Consider the following 17,433-nt stretch of genomic DNA (forward strand, 5'->3'; position numbering starts at 1 on the left):
TGCAACTGGTTCCAGCCAGTTGTAAATTTTGTTAACAACTGGACTAAGCAAAAGTGACCCCTTCTGAATTCCCCAATTAAAAAAGAAGCACAAGGTAGAACCATCAAGTAGAAACTGCATCGTGTTGTTCTTCTGCACATATATTATCTAGTGGGAAAAAAAAAAAAAATGAAGATTCAAAATCCTTAAGAAGCATCCAGCTCAAAAAAAAAAAAAAAATAAAAAAAACCTTCCTGAAAATAAATGGTTTCAGAAAGAAAAAGAAGCACTGGAAAGGATCACTATAACCCTGAGTGGCAGAAACATCCTGCAAGTGGAAGAAGATCCTGACTATCAAAGAGCTGAGTGGAGATGATTCCTGGTCAATGCCCAGGAAAGCTGGCAAGTAGTGTCTGGGAATGATAGCTACAGGAAGCTGCATATCATGAACAGATAAGGCTTTCTGCCCAAACATGCTGGGCAGCAGGGATCTCCCAGCAAAGAAGGGAAGACAAGACCTAGTGAATGCAGCAATGTGGATGGGAGAGAAAGCATTCTAGATACTCATGCAGGGTAAAAGCAGTAATTTTGGTGGTTCTTAAAGCCCAGTATGAAGATCAGGTAAAGGATATCTTTCACTCTATATCACCTTTGATAGCTAGGCAAGAAGCAAATCACAAGAAGGATAAAAACATTATTTTGCTAATCCAGTCCATAGATCTAATCCTACTGAGTTAGGGAAGATTTTGCTTTCAAACTTTTGCCTTTTCAGTCCATATTATTATAATTATTATTATTATTGTTATTGTTATTATTATTAAATACATAAAGTACAACATGGAATGTATGGTGAAGATTTATAAAAGTCCACCTGGCTCATGAGGTTCATAATGTTTATAAAATTGAGCACATGTTAGTAAATCTGAATTTAGATTTACTTTAAGCAGAGTGGCAGAAGGGATTGCTGGTAAAAAAAAAAGAAGCTGTCTCACCATTATGGGAGTTGAAGAGAGCCCCAGATAAAGGCTGTGTGGTGCTTTTCAAATTGCTAAATAAACATAGATCACTACTTTGGTGTCCTTAATTTTCTTGTTGCCTAACTAAATTTCCTGGAATCTGTTCTGTTGGCTGCTTCAGTTACAGTAGGAGATAGTGGGAGATATGTTTGAATAGACAGAACTAGCATACAAAGCTAAATTTAGTCTATAAATTAACAGTTTTCTGAAGATGGTCATGCGATAGAAATGCTGGAATTGAATCCTTTCACATTTCCACTCTCTTTCTGATGGGGATGACATAAGTCCTAGTATCACAGGGTGCTGAGAAGGCTTCTGTGGTGTATTCTTACATGATAGTGAAATCTGAAGAAAAAAAATGTGTGAGGAAATGGATATTTCTCAATAGGGATCTGGATTGTTAGTCTCTTGTAAATAACAAATGGGACCACACATGCTGAACAATGAAACAAAAACAAATTATTGAGCAGCTGCTCATTAAGTAAGCATCATCCACTCTGTATTGTGAATGAAACAGAGGTCTCCTGGAAAGAAAAAATCCATTTAATTAAATTTACATTGTAATTCACACAAATCAAAAGCTTTCACAAACGTCTGCTGAATTAATAGCAGCCAGGTAACTTACTTCCAGCATTTCCTAGTCTTCACATACATGATTTTGCATCTTTAATATAGTGAGGTAACATTGCATATTTCATTTGTGTTGCACATGAACTGGCGTGTATTTGTGCACTAAGTGTAAACTGCGGTTGATAGATGAACAGGTTGTTAAATACAGAGAAATACTCGTCTGATGAAGTTTCAGTCCCTGTCTTTTCTGCTAGTCTGATTTTCTACAAAAGCTGATCTCTCTTCTAATTTTCTTGTTCTGTATCTTTTAGCAATTGAACTCCATTTCAGTGGAAAATAGAAAGTGAAGGCTGGGATTTGGGGATAAGTGTATTTGCCATGTCTCTTCCATCTGTACCAAAAAAAAAAAAAAAAGACATCACAGGAGAAATGAAGAAAAGGGAAAGGGTGTTCACATAAATCTATCCTATTCCTGTTGAACACAGAAAAATACATTGTTTTATGCCAATATTTTTCCAGTCTTAAATTCTATATCAAATCTCTTACAAAATAACAATATGCCTAGTTACTTCAAATAAAACAGATTTTTTTTTTTCAAAATGGACTATGGCATGTAGCATTTATTATCATTATAAAACAAATTCTTATACTCACTATAAGTCTTTCCACATAGTTGTTTCACATCTCATATTTTCTCTTTTTGGAATATAGCAAAGTATTTTGTGCAGAACCTTCAATAAATCAGAGATCTGAGATAGATATTACTGCATTTATTCTGTATCCTCCTGTGCCAAGATATGGTATTATTTTAAATATCTTACTTTCAGTCATAAGGCTGTAATATCAGGGCAGTGGGCAAACATCCAGGTCATACTTAAAGGGTAAAAAGTCAAAGACACTGAAGTTTTTTTTGTCTTAAGTTAAGCCTTGTATTTAACTGAGATAAATAGAATTATCTCTATGTTAATTGACTTCTTGTTAAATGGTTAAATGCATTTGTTTAAATTGAAAAAAAGACAGGAAAGAAAAAAAATCAGTTTTGCCTGACATGACCTCTTACTTTGCTCTCATGTCAGTTCTATTCACTTCTAACAGCTCTGTAAGTTTATATAAAGTACATGTAAAAACTCTTCAAACTAAACACAGCCTTGTCTTCCTGTGAGCTGATTTTAAACTCTGTCTGAATGTCATGACAGGTCAATATGAGGTTTTTATTTTAATGTAGGTGATTAAAATATTTTGTGATTCAACCTTTCAAAAATTTCTAAACATATAAACTTGATAGAAGTGAAAAGATGCAGCCCGATACTTAGGTAAGAAGTCAAGCAAGGATAGAATAACTTTCCTTTAATCAAAGCATCTTCATTTAAATATATTGAAGCTCTTCAGTAACTTGCTAAGGCTTGTTTAGTTTGCTGAGGGTCAGGAAATGTCAATTGGTGTAACCCAAACATTAAGACTTTTTCTTTCTGTGAGCAAGCAGTTTATAAAACTTAACCCCACTTTATAGAGAGATGTATCAACACTGGTAAGCTATTATTCAGTTGACAGTAGACCAGTCAGGTTTTGTATTTCTCCTACTCCACCATATTTGCTCAAGTTTGTCTGAGAAGTTTCTGCCCATCTGTTTCCATGCATCTCACAGCATACATAAGCTAAACTAAATGTTCACGTTCTAAGGGGCCATTTTTGGCTTTCAAGTCCTCTGGTTCAATGGTTCTCCTTCCCCTCATGTATTTTTGTAGCCCACAGAAAAGTGAATTGCAGGACAGCAGTCTCAACTCCACGGGTGATCCTTTCTATATTGAGATTATTTTTCTATATTTTCTATATTGAAATTATCTTTCTTACCTTAGCTGTATTAATTACAAGCTAGGATCTACAAAACTCAGGGATGTCAAGGATGTATATTCCATATCATATGACATCATGCAGAGGGACTTTTGAAAGGGGTGAGAGTTCATCTGTCTCTCTTCTGCTACTCATAGGCTAGCTAGATGTCAGCTGGGAAGGGATGAGCAATTGCTTGTGCAACACTTGTTGAGTAGATTTATACATATATATACATATAATCATAGCTATTATCTTTTTCCTTTATCTTAGCAAATAGTTTTATCTCAACTCATCAGTTATACTTTGTTTTTTTTCTTGATTCTCTTCACAGTCCCACTGGGAAGAAGGGGAATGAGCAAACAATTCTGTGCTGATTAGCTACCTGCTGATTTAAACCACAACAGCACTCCAGCACAAGCTGAATTCCATAGTTGAGCTTTAAAAGATTCTGTATAAGTAAATATTTTACATCTCAGAAGGACTCACTATTTAGGATGTTCCTTTTTCCTCCAGCATAGCAAGACAGAAACTTCCTTCCTTCAGTTCTGCATATGTCAAAAAAAAAAAAAAAAAAAGAGAGAGAGAGAAAGAGAGAAAATAGCAGCAAAACAATAAACAACAACAACAACAAACATGCTCCAGCCAACTAATTAATATTCTTAGCTTAGAAATAATATTCTGGCCTAAATTTTTATTTTTTTTTAGCTAGAAAGTTCTTTCTGAAGGAAATAACTGCAGAAAATGTGTTCCATCTAGAAAATAAGCTTATGTTACCATGATGTTAAATTTGAGGCATACTGTCCAGTGCTAATATGTCTAGTTTTTCTATCTGTCCCCCACTAAATCTTTGCTGATACTTTATTCCCATTTTGCTTAAATGTCATTCTTAGTGAATGCAATCCTAAATGGAAGGCAGCTCCTCGTGATCTTTCCTAATCTGTCATAACCCTTTGTAGCACACTGTAGCTTTCTAATTCGTATTAGCCAGGTTTTGGAACTGGCACATTTCTTGGGATTTTCTTCTGCTTGATCACACCAGCACTTACGCATGTAAACAAAGCACAGAGAGTGTGATGATTACGATAGCTCTTTAAAATAAGTAAACAGATTGGAGGACATTAAAGTTTTATGTGTCCCTGCCATCTGCTTTCTCTTCGCACTGTACATATTACTGTACATATTGTACACAATTGATTTTGTTTCCACTTCAGTAGCAACAGGCACTGTGGCACACCATTGTTGGTTTGAATAATTCACTAAGTGACTACCATGGCTGCTGCAGGTAGTTGAATGTCTGATATTGTTCGTTTCTCACATGATTTCAGCATTGAACTCATCACAATTTATCTGAATTAAGATATTAAGAAGAAAATGGGAGCAGAAGAAAAGTTATATTTTCCAAGTCCAGGAACACATCATTTATGTTCAAGAAAGAAGAGCTCTAACTGCTGTGAAGTTAGTAGCAGAGGAATCAATTGTCTTTTTATTCCTGATTTTGCATGATTTCTAGCTGTTTTAAGTTACATTTACAGCATATTAGTACACGTTTTCTATACTATTTAAGAATGGCAAGTGGATACACAAGCAAGATAGTGAGTTGTTATGTTGAGCATAACATTCTACATAAAACCATCCGATAGGACAATTTAATAAGAGGTTATGTCAGATAACCTCCTATCCTGCTGTTCAGTCAATCAAAACAAAACAAAACAAACAAACAAAAAGAGCAAAAAAATTAAGGGGCAGGGAAATTATTCTATGAGCAATTTGCAAATGAATTCAATGTCAAGATGGCAAAATTGCCCAGAAGCCCCAATACTTCAGTGTTTGATATGTGAATATATTTTAGTCTACAAACCAGGCATTTTTCAGACTGTTTTTTCAGCATTTAATTCCAGTGATTTCAGTGGAAGGATTTGCAAATCATACAAAGAAAGGACAGTAACGCATTCATCTGAATGCATCTAAGAAAAATGTACATTTATGTAGGAGCTGTTTTTCAGGGAATGTCCTGGTGAATCTGCTCAGGCTACCACAATATTCCCTATCAATATAGTGATATTAATATTTTTCCAGATGGTGCTGTGAATAACATCCAGTTAATGTTAATAAAGTTTCCAGTATGTGATATAATCTAAAGAATATAATAGAAATATAATAGAAATAATAAACATATAATTTATATAAAATGTTCAATTTATATGTATATTTAATTTGTATATAATATTATAACATGTTATAATAACAATTTTATATAATATGTTAAATATATGTGTTATATATGTTTTATATAATTATTGTTTATATATTTGTTTATACATTTTATATAAGTATATTCTATCATTTATATAATAAATGTAAAGAAATACAAAGAAAATGCATTCTACTATGGTCATCTTCTCATAAGTCCAAACCAGGGACTAAGCACCTATCATATCATAGGTAATTGCAATTCTTTTAGCCTTTCACTTAACTGTCTTAGCTTAAGCAACAGAGGGGATGGCCAGCAGGGTAAGGGAGTGGAGGAAGAGAAGGGCCACGTCTGAAGTACTGTGTCCATGCCTGGGACCCGCAGCTCAGGAGAGGTATGGAGCTTTTGTAGTGCATCCAGAGGAGGGCCATGAAGATGATAAGAGGACTGAAGCACCTCTCCTACAAAGACAGTCTGAGGAAGCCAGGCATGCTCAGTCTAGAGAAGTTCTGGGGAGACCTCATTGTGTCCTTCCAATATTTAATTGGAGATTATAAACATGAGGGAAATCAACTTTTTACACAGGTAGATAGTGATAGGGCAAGAAAGAATGGTTTTAAACTAAAAAAGGGGAGATGCCAGGGAAATTTTTCACTGAGAGAGTGGTGACTTGCTGGAACAGGCTGCCTGAAGAAGCTGTGGATGCCTCATCCCTGGAGGTGCTCAGGGACAGGCTGGATGGGGCTCTGGGCAGCCTGATCTAGTGCTTGATCTAGCAGTCAGCAACCCTGCTTGAGACAGGTGGGTTGGAACTAGATTATTTTTGTGTTCCCCTCCTACTCACGCCACTCTTAAGATTCTATGAACTTTTTTTTTCAGTTTCAAAATATGAAATAAAAATTATAAAATCAAAAGTGTAAAAGATGAAGATAGATTATTTTACTTTAATGGCAAGAGGTATCAGTCCAGATCTTGGTTATGAAGGTCCACACTCTTACTGTTAATAACAATGTGCCATTTAATCTGCCGAATGAATGGCTTACAAATCTTAATAAGTATATTTACAGGCCCCTATATATAAATATATTTATATATTATGTATATATATATATACATAATTTAAAGGTAAAATATGTAATTATAATTCCTTTAAGACCTCTGGAATGTTAAGAAATAATTGTCAATATGCGAAAGCTGTTTTTATAAGTTGTGATACAATTTTTTTCCTGTATCCTTTATTAATTCCTTTAATTGGAATTATCTACTCCACTTGAGAAATTAATAGGGTTAATAATTTTAACAAGGTTTCATTAACTTGACATTTTTAAGATCTCATTTGTAATCTACTGGAAAGAAAATTAGTGCAATTTTGAATCATCTCTTATGAGCCACCAGGTTACTTTCTTCATATGTGAATTACAATTAATATTTTTTAGATAATTACATCTTCTCAATAAGATTATTTATACACTGATAAACTATCTATTCATACTCAGTTTATGGACCTTTTGAAGAACTGAACTGTATTCAGGCCAAAAGATTGTGGAAGAGCTCACAATGTCTTTTGAAATGTATCTGAAAATTTTGGTTTTGTAAGGGTTTGAACTGTGCACTGGTCTTATTCCAAAACTACAAGGCAAAGACCACACATCTTCAACTGGAATAAAGACAATGGAAATTAAAGGGTGAAGCATCATTAAACAGATTCAAACTTTTTTATTTTGAGTCTAACATCATAGTAGGATTATCATGAAGAAAATTACAGTTAGAACAATTTAATATATAATCCATTATAAATATGCCACCTATCACAAAGCTTCATTTCCACTGGGGCTTTTGGGTCATACTCAAAAAAGTGGGTGTTTTAACAAAAGATTTTGAACTTTTTCCAAATTGAGCCTGCAGGACATCCTTGACTTGCAACTATTGATTAAGATATGCAGGTTGATTTCTCCTGTACTTTCCAGGCCTATTCATCTCTGTGTTAAAAAGATAAAATTAAATAAAAAATAAATTATTTTTTCAAAAATATTAGTTTAAAAATTTTCTGGATAAAATATATAATATCACAGAATAGGCCAAATAGTACCAAAAAAAAAAAAAAACAAAACCAACCCTACATTCAAGTAATAGATATAATTCAGTATCTCAGTAATTTTTTCTGTAGTTTTATTGTAAAAGAAATAGAAATTAAATTAGAGTACATTACAATTAAAAACAGAAGAAAAAGGAAATCAAACAAACACAACTTAATCAGAGGTCCAGAAACTGACATAATCTGCTTCAAAACATCAAGTGAATTATCTTATGGGAAGGAAGGAATGTACCAGTTACCATAGTACGCAGGTGAGATCTCACTGTTGCTGGCAATGGAAACTTCTTTAATATTTGTTACAGTACAGCTACTGCACTGATGCTTTTAGGAAGTCAAGTTTTGGGCTTCTTAATGGCGGATCCATAAGAATGCATGTAGGTGCATGTAGAGTAACAGATGGTGAATCTACAACATTTACAGTGAGCTTTGGGTAACATACTGGTTATAACCTTTCTCAGCTGTAAAGATTGCAAAGACACACACACAAACAAAAAAAAAACAACACAACCCCCCCCCCCCAAAAAAAAACCCAGCACCCTTATCCTTCCAAACGTTGTTAGATGCAAATATGTTTTGAAATTAGGATTGTTTTTTATTATTTATTACTGCTTAATGTTTATAGTTGGAGTTGAACAATGTCTTAGCTTTCATGAGTAATCTGACATTAATTGCTGAATTCTCAGCATTTGTCAAAGTACACTCAGCAAGCTGAACTTCCTAAATGTGGACTACAGTACCACTTACTTGGAAGCACCAGTAAAATGGGATCTGTGATTATTCAGAGTCACTAATATGGGGGAATGAATAAAATGTTGAATATTGAGTGGAAGACTCAAAATTGAGTAGGGACAATTACCTGGACAGATATGGTTCTTGCTTCCACAGGCCCTTTTTGATACAGAAAAGAAGAGGATGAGTTCAAGTTTAGTCTTTCCATCATCCTAACAAAGTGCATCTCCTGCATCCCAAGGAAAGTCAGCTAATGCCTCTTAGTATTTCTCCAAGTACATACAGAAAACTGTAATGTATGATGTTTGCATGGTTGAAAGTCATAAAATCACTATGTAACTGCAGCACAAATGGCACCATCAGTGGCAATGCCTACTTTCTAGAATGAGCAATATTTAATTTTTGTTAGTCCTTCTGTCTGCACTTTTCCCTTACAGTAGGGCAATGTCCACAGCGTAGTCATCTCAAAAATAATTTCTTGAGGAATAAAATCTTTCATCCGGAATGCAGTATTTTCCCTTAAAAGCTGCTCAGTATGAGGCAAGTGAGGCAAAATCAGACTCTAAGTATAAGGCTGAAAACAGAGTAGGTCAGTAATGCTAGAATCATAGAATATTCTGAGTTGAAATGGATCCACAATGGTCAAGCCCAACACCTAGTTCCACACAGAATTGCCCAAAAATCAAACCAGGGTGCTGAGTCCATCGTCCAAACACTTTTGGTGCTATGACAACTGTCCTCAGAGCATGTTTCAGTGCTCAACAGCCTTCTGATGAAGCAGCTGTTCCTAATACCCACCTGACCCTCCCATGATGCATCTCCATACCTCCCTCAGGTCTTGTCACTGTCACCAAAGAGCCCAGAGCAAACCAAGGGGCCTCAGCTTCTTCTCATGTATCCTGCTCTCTAGACCCATTCCCCATCTTACCTCTCCTCTGGACACTCTAGTATATTTTCATCCTTCTCATATTATGGTGCCCCAAACACACCCAGTGCTGGAGGTGAGTATACGCAGCACAGAGCAGAGTGGGACAGCCCTTCTCTCGCCCAGTGTCAGTGCTGGGCCTGGTGCACCACAGGGTACAGTTGGACCTATGGGTTGCTTGGGCAAAAAAGGAGATGAGCAAGGGAATAGCTGAGTCCATTTTGTTTGTGTCTTTATAGATTTTTCATTTCAATTGTACATGTTGTGTTTGTGCCTTGGTGCTGAGGACGCAGAATGCTCTTGATCAGGCAGGAACCAGAGGGCCTAAAGGGTTCAGCGTGCAGAATATTTTGTCAGCGGGAATAGAAATGCTTGCCTTACCCTAAGAATGGTCACTGCTTCTCTAGCACAGATACAAGTAGTCAATGCAAAATGACAGAGAACAGAGTGACCTGACCCCAGCCCACAAACAGCCTCCCTGTCTGTACTGCAGATGACTAACTGTCCTATATTTACTCAATCCTGTTTGTGAACTCACTAAGCCAGAGGCAGTTAACAGAAATTAATTTTTTCCTGTTTAAGCTACTGACTATGAGTTCACCTGTTGGACTCAAGAATGTATAAATGAATATGTTCTGGCCCTGAATTTAAGTGACTTGTTTATTCAGATCTTACGAACAAACTTGTAACATGAGACTTGAAATGACCTTGAGTTAGTCAAACAACAACATTCCACTGTCACCAAACTTAAGCACCCAAAGCATGGTGAGAAGCAAAGCTTTTAAGCAGACCAGGAAGAGTGTACATAAAAGCCTAGCATACTTCACTGAAGCAGATTTTTTATCTCCTTGTGGTCTCAGAACACCACAAATGAAAAAAAGCTTTGCTGGGTCTTTGAATCATACACTGTAATTTGAAAATCATCTCGTCAGCTTCAATTACATTTTTTTTTTAAATTAAAGGACAACACAGACAAAAAAAAACCCTCACTTAAGCATTCAGTAGAAGTACTTTTTGACTAAATCTTCTCCTCAGTCCTTGCCTGATTTAACTGCAGTTAGCTTTTCCTCCATTTGTACTTTCTACACTCAGCCCTGGTGAGGCCACACCTTGAGTACTGTGATCAGTACTAACCCTAATCCTACAACTACCTGAAGGAAGGTTGTGGCAAGGTGGGGCTAGGCCTCTTTTCCCAACATAATTAGCAGTTAGAATTAGAGGGAAAGGCCTCAAGTTGCACCAGGGAAGATTCAGGTTGGATGTTAGGAGGGAATTTTCTTTGAAAGAATCATTAGGTACTGGAACAGGCTGCCCAGAGAGGTGGTGGAACCACCATCCCTGGATGTGTTTAAGAAGCATTTAGATTACTGAGGGACCTAGTTTAGTAGGCAGTATTGGTGATAAGTGAACTGTTGGACTGCATGATCTTGGAGGTCTTTTCCAACCTTGGTGATTCTATGATTCTATATTTTTCATTTAGCAAGTACTGCGGTCCAGTCAGTATTTACATTTTTGTACTGTAAAACTAATAGAGTATTTCTTCTGATATTACTGAAACATATATACATTTTAGTTGCAGAGACTAATTCCTGGGAATTCTCAGGACAAGTTCCCATTTTTGTTGCCTGTTGTCTGGTGGGGAAATATAACATATGGAACACTTCAATATTACTGCCTTTGCCTGGGAATGGTGAAGTTGCATGTTGTCCTGCAACACTGTCACTGGCTGCCTGGTCCCACACTTGTGCACACATGACAGGTACAGAGTTTTATCCAGGAAATCCAAATTGTCACCTACTATTTACAATCTCAACAGCATTTTGGCTCTAAAAAATAGATGTACAAAACAAAACGATTCAGTGACTTGCTCAGGATGGAAGGACAGTCAATTCTAACACACTACAGAAATTTCTATAACTTTCTTCACAACTTTCAGACTTTGTTCTTCTCTATACTTTCTCCCAATCTACAATTTTAACAGTACATCCAGCTTCTAATCTGTTTTTTTTCTTTTATGTTTCTTCTGTGAGATTGTAATTGATTACCATCTACCTCTAAAAAAATCAATAATTAGAAAAATAATAAGTGAAAAATCTGAAACGTTTTATTTTTAGCTGATGTGTACTTATTTTTATTTAAATTTTTTTTTAAAAATCTACTTATCTGCATGGAGACTACTGAACTTTCAAGAAATGCTATATCATGATATATGTACATTTATAAGTTATTTCAATAAAAGCATAAAAGTCAAATTATTGAGTGATGACTCTTATCCACTTTTCTCCGTTGGAACTCATATAATCAGCAATAAACCTCACCTCTGTCCCTGGAAAGGTGATGGAACAGCTTGTGCTGGATGTCATCTTCAGACAACTGGAAGAAAAGGAGGTTATCAGGAGTAGTCAGCACGGGTTCACAAGGGGGAGGTCGTGCTTGACCAACCTGGTAGCCTTCTATGATGTTGTCTCTGGGTCGGTGGATGAGGGGAAAGCAGTGGATGTAGTCTACCTTGATTTCAGCAAGGCATTTGATACTGTCTCCCACGACATCCTTATAACAAAGCTGAGGAAGTGTGGGATAGATGAGTGGACAGTGAGGTGGGTTGAGAACTGGCTGACTGGCAGAGCACAGAGGGTCATTGTTGGTGGTGCAGAGTCCAGTTGGAGGCCTGTAACTAGCGGTGTTCCTCAGGGGTCTGTGCTGAGTCCGGTCTTGTTCAACATCTTCATCAGTGACCTTGATGAGGGGATGGTGGTCACCCTCAGCAAGTTTGCTGATGATATGAAGTTGGGAGGATTTGCTGACACGCCTGAAGGCTGTGCTGCCATTCAGCTAGGCCTGGACAGGCTGGAGAGCTGGGCAGTAAGAAACCAGATGAGGTTTAACAAAAGCAAGTGTAGAGTCTTGCATCTGGGGAGGAATAATTGCATGCACCAGTACAGGTTGGGGGATGAGCTGCTGGAGAGGAGCTCTGCAGAGAGGGACCTGGGTGTCCTGGTGGATGACAGGTTGGCCATGAGCCAGCAGTGTGCCCTTGTGGCCAAAAAGGCCAATGGCATCCTGGGATGCGTTAAAAAGAGCATGGCCAGCAGGTCAAAGGAGGTGATCCTCCCCCTCTACTCTGCCCTGGTAAGGCCTCATCTGCAGTACTGTGTCCAGTTCTGGGCTCCCCAGTACAAAAAAGACAGGGATCTCTTGGAAAGAGTCCAGCGGAGGGCCACGAAGATGGTGAAGGGCCTGGAGCATCTCCCCTATGAAGAAAGGCTGAGTGAACTGGGTCTGTTCAGCCTTGAGAAAAGAAGGCTGAGAGGAGACCTGATCCAGGTCTATAAATATCTAAGGTGTGGGGGGCAGAATGGTGAGGCTGGACTGTTTTCAGTGGTGAGTGGAGACAGGACAAGGGGAAACGGCCAGAAACTGCAGCATAGGAAGTTCCGCACAAACATGCGCAAGAACTTCTTTACAGTGAGGTGACGGAGCATTGGAACAGGCTGCCCAGGGAGGTGGTGGAGTCTCCTTCTCTGGAGATGTTCAAGACCTGCCTGGATGCCTACCTATGCGACCTGCTGTAGGGAACCTGCTTTGGCAGGGGGGTTGGACTCAATGATCTCTGGAGGTCCCTTCCAACCCCTACAATTCTGTGATTCTGTGATTATGTGAAAAATCCTAGGATATTAATGGACTTCTGTGGAGAGGTTTAATCTTGACATTTGTGTTTCTTTATTTTTGTAGCATTATAAAGACCATGACTCATTGAAAAAGTAAACAAACCTTCATGTTGTCATCTCAAAGCAGTCTCAGCAGAGCAAATTCCTTAACAACCCCACTATTCTGTAGTTTCAGTTCAAGATCATTAGATGTTATGATAAATGAGTAAACAGACATATCTATCAGCTGTCATTAGATATTGCTTGCTTTTGCTGTGTGAACTTATCTGCATTTTTGTTTTCTAATTAAGCCAGAGAGTGTTCCAGCAATAAGTAACTGGCCAATCAGAATAAATATGGCAATTGTCTATGCTCCTATACTTGATCAAGCTGTGGAGTAGAAAGTAGTCTTAAACGGAAGCCATCTACATGAGAAGCAGTACAGGATGATTCTTTTTGTCTTATATACAATTTTATTTCATTCCCACCTCATACTCTCCCTCTGGTCCTATTCTGTTAATCCTGGAACATAGAAAAATACAAACTAAATCAAGATGTAAGGTTATTTAGAGATATCCTATTTGTAGACTACACAAGGACAATAATCCACATTACCTAAGAGTCTGTCCTAATCTTGTACAAGTCAAAAACAAAAACAAAATATCTGAACATGCTTTCTCCTCTAATTGAGTGAAATGTAAATAAGCAGCTATTATGATTTCAATTTTTATTGTGATGATAGATGTAATACATAGCAGCTTGAGCATGCATTTCAATTTATTTGAAGAGAATATTTGCACTTTGCAGTAAAATATATAATTGGATAAAGTGCACTTCTTGAAGTGTACCAGGGTCATGTGTAAGAAACCTTGAAGTAAGTCATTAATCCAATTACTGTTCTTATACAGTTGATCACAGTCAGGTGACTGGAGTTCATCTTGTTTTAGCAGTGCTGTAAATAAACATCTGTGCAGTACATCAAATCAACAACTAAACCTGGCTCACTGATTCACTTCTGTCTTCTTTAGAGAATCTTACAATTTTTTATTTATTATTATTTTTTTTAAGGCCACTATCCTTCACTGCTTCTCCTCAGGTCAAAGCAGCAGAAACAGTACTGGTCAAACACAGATGCTTATTTTCTAGGGCCCCTTCTTGGTTAAGCTATTCCCCTTATACTTTCCTTCTTGGAGCCTGTGACACTTCCAGTCCATATCTTGCACTCTACAGTGGATCCCCTGTTATCCTTTCTCCCCTGGTTTATGAACTTCACTTCTTGTGGCTATGAGCCAGAGAACACAGAGCAGCTAGAAGGAACATATGGCCCTTAGAATGTTGGCCATGCCATAGCTGCTCCCTTCACCCTACTCTGATCCCTGCAGCCAGCCTCGTCTGGCACACATGATAAAACCTTCAGATGCTAAAGATTCAGCTTAGCAAAGATTCATTTATTGGGTGTTTAAATGTGATTTAGGCGACAGCAATCTCAAGTCTCATGCTGTGGGGTTTTTTTGTTTGTTTGTTTTGTTTTTCTGTTTTTGTTGTTTTGTTTTTTTTCTGTTCTGCCTGTCAGATGCTCTAGCTTTTAAGATTATAGGCAGCTTCTTTTAAGTACCTCTTTGTGACTGATGGAACTAATCTGGGAATCTTTTGCCTGTGTATTCTGTTCTTCAGGATTAAAGTCTTAATCTTATTAGTGTCAGTTATTTATTCAACTATTTCAAAACATATACATGAGTGTGAGATGGAAATATTTAAAGATAATTATGGAAAATTTTTTGATCAAGCCAGAAAAATTTGAATAAAAAAAAAGCCAGTCATGCTATTTATATCCAGAAATCTGGTACCTCATTCTTACTCTGCTAATATCTCCAAATTACAACAATTGAATTATAATTGCAGCATTTTAAAATCTTCAAGTCGCGTATACTCTATGTATCATTTCTGCTTTTCTTCTCATGACTTTTTCAGTAGTAAATGCTTTTAAAACATATATTATATATAAATCTGAAATATTTTCAGTTTTTAATTCTTCTGCTCTGTTTAGTATACTCTCTCTCTCCCAGTTGACACATCTGGGAAGTATTCAATGGCTTAAATGAAGACTCTCTGAAGTGATACTGTAGGGGATTTGGATAATACAGAAACATTTCAGCTGCAGACAGAAAAAAAAGTAATATAAGGACACTCTAGGTTTTGAGGAAGGTAATAGAATTTTTTTTTTCTGGGACTTAAGTGAAGGTTTAATATGGTTCTTAAAGTGAAAACTGAGAAATATTCAATTTTCAAAGAAGTGAAGTTTCTATCACGGTTTTCAGTCACAAGAAACAGTTCACATCTCACTGAATTTCCTCATACTTAGAAAATTCCACCAGTGTATTTGTAGAAAAATAACCTTAGGTCACATTTCCATGTATTCTTCACAAATTACTAAATTTTAAAAGCAAACGGTATCACAACTTTTGACTGTCCATTAACAGAACACATCTATAGAAAGTATCTGCTTTAGATCATACATACTTGACATCTGTATTTCTAAAATCACCAGGTTCCTCAGCAGACAGATAATTAATTGAACTACATCTGTTAGTGAAAGATGACCACTAAGAATTTATTTAGCCTGGGTGTGAAAATACAGTTCTCTATGCTCTGAGTTGTTTGTTAGGATAAGATTAATCCTTAGATCAATATATATTAAAAAAAAAACATCTTTCCCCCTCTGAAAATGGTCAGTGAGTAAAAGCAAAACTAAAATGCTAACATTTGACACTAATTCAAATGTCTGCAATTTCCTGAATAAAATACTGATTTTCCTTTTACATAAAATGAGATACTGTCTGCAACACATAGGTTACCAATGTACCTTTTGAAGTGCCACATAGAACAAAGTAGATAAACAATTAAAGAGAATGCGTTGGGGAAGATAGTTTTAAAGAGGTATCACACAAATACTATTACTGCCTTTCAAAGAAAGATAAATGGTTTCTAAGTAGCAGTAAGTGGAAACAAAGATGAAGAAGCAAGGATAGATAGGAATGTAATCTTGTTTCATTTGCTTTCACTGGCTAGTAATCAATCTTAGCAAAATCCTATGGTATCAAGCAGAACTTCAACTTAAAAAAACTCACATAAACATTTCATATCTAACTCTAGGCTTAGGAACTTTAACCAGTTAGAATTATCCCACAGGTATCAGTACGGTGACTATTTAAAATCATTGTTAGTTTCCTCATTCTGTACTATACTAAAAAATGCAGAAGCAATTATTTGTTTAAAAATACTACAAAATGTATGAAACATGAAAACAATGTATGATAAAAAGTAGATAATTTTCTTATTTAACATAAATTGACAAATATTACTTGCAGACTCTTTAATTACATCTAATGAATTCCATTGTCTCTCATGGTTCACATTTTCATTCTGCTATCGCACTTCCTAAGCACCCCAGTGATATTCTTAACCACGTCACCAAGCTTTCTGAAAATTCACTAATACTGATGAATTAAAGCTAAGCCAGGAAAATCTAAAAGAATAAATGGAATTGTAGCAGTGACAATCTGGAAAGACTAAGTATGCTACTCAATTACCAAAATGAAATAAAATGAAAAATACATACATATATATATATATTATATATATATATTTAACACAGTGACTATTTCAGTATTGTACTGAAACTGGACTGGATGATCTTGAAGGTCTTTTCCAACCTTGGTGATTCTGTAACCAACAAATTTGCAAACATTACTCCTAACTGAGCTTTCAATATGCGTATTTCATAAGAAGTAGGGCATGTAATTCATAGGAACTAGGGCAAATACATTGGGTGACGAAACTGCTATCTTCCTTGGATGCTATCCACTGGTTTGAAAATCTTGCACTCAGAGTAGAGCTTCCCCCATAGTAGTTTTCTCAGTAGGTGGTTTAATTAAACTTCAACACAGAGTACTGGCTTGTTGGGCTCAAGCTGCATGCTTGGCTTTTCCCAGAAGCTGTGGTAATTCCTGAAATGTCGAAACAGATTGATTCAAGCAGGTCATAAAAACATAACTTGTCAGTTTCTCTAAAGCTCCAGCTGCTGCACAGAACTTTCTGCCCACCCTGAAGACAGATAATTGTGTTTCAGCTATTGTGTTAGCAGTCATGTATTCCTTGCCCAGCCTTGAGGACTGCTGGATACAATGCTGGTTGTTTTACATGTTGGGAAAGAATATTTTCTTTTATAATTTCAAGTAATGACATAAAAAGTTCTGTTCAGTATGGCTTTTCAGTCTCTTTAAAAGTACTTCTAAACCATCATGCTGAAATGCCTGATCAAACAGATGTACATCTTGTTTGCTTCAAACCACTAAGTATAGCACTTGTAGATTTTTTCCTCTAATGTTCTTGTTATGTTTGGAATCATATTTGTAAACTTATTGGAAAATCTCAGTTTTGGAGGCAAG

The sequence above is a fragment of the Lagopus leucura genome, unplaced genomic scaffold, assembly GCF_019238085.1.
Source record: "Lagopus leucura isolate 7727_CA_CO unplaced genomic scaffold, USGS_WTPT01 Super-Scaffold_100008, whole genome shotgun sequence".
Classification (NCBI taxonomy): Eukaryota; Metazoa; Chordata; class Aves; order Galliformes; family Phasianidae; genus Lagopus; species Lagopus leucura.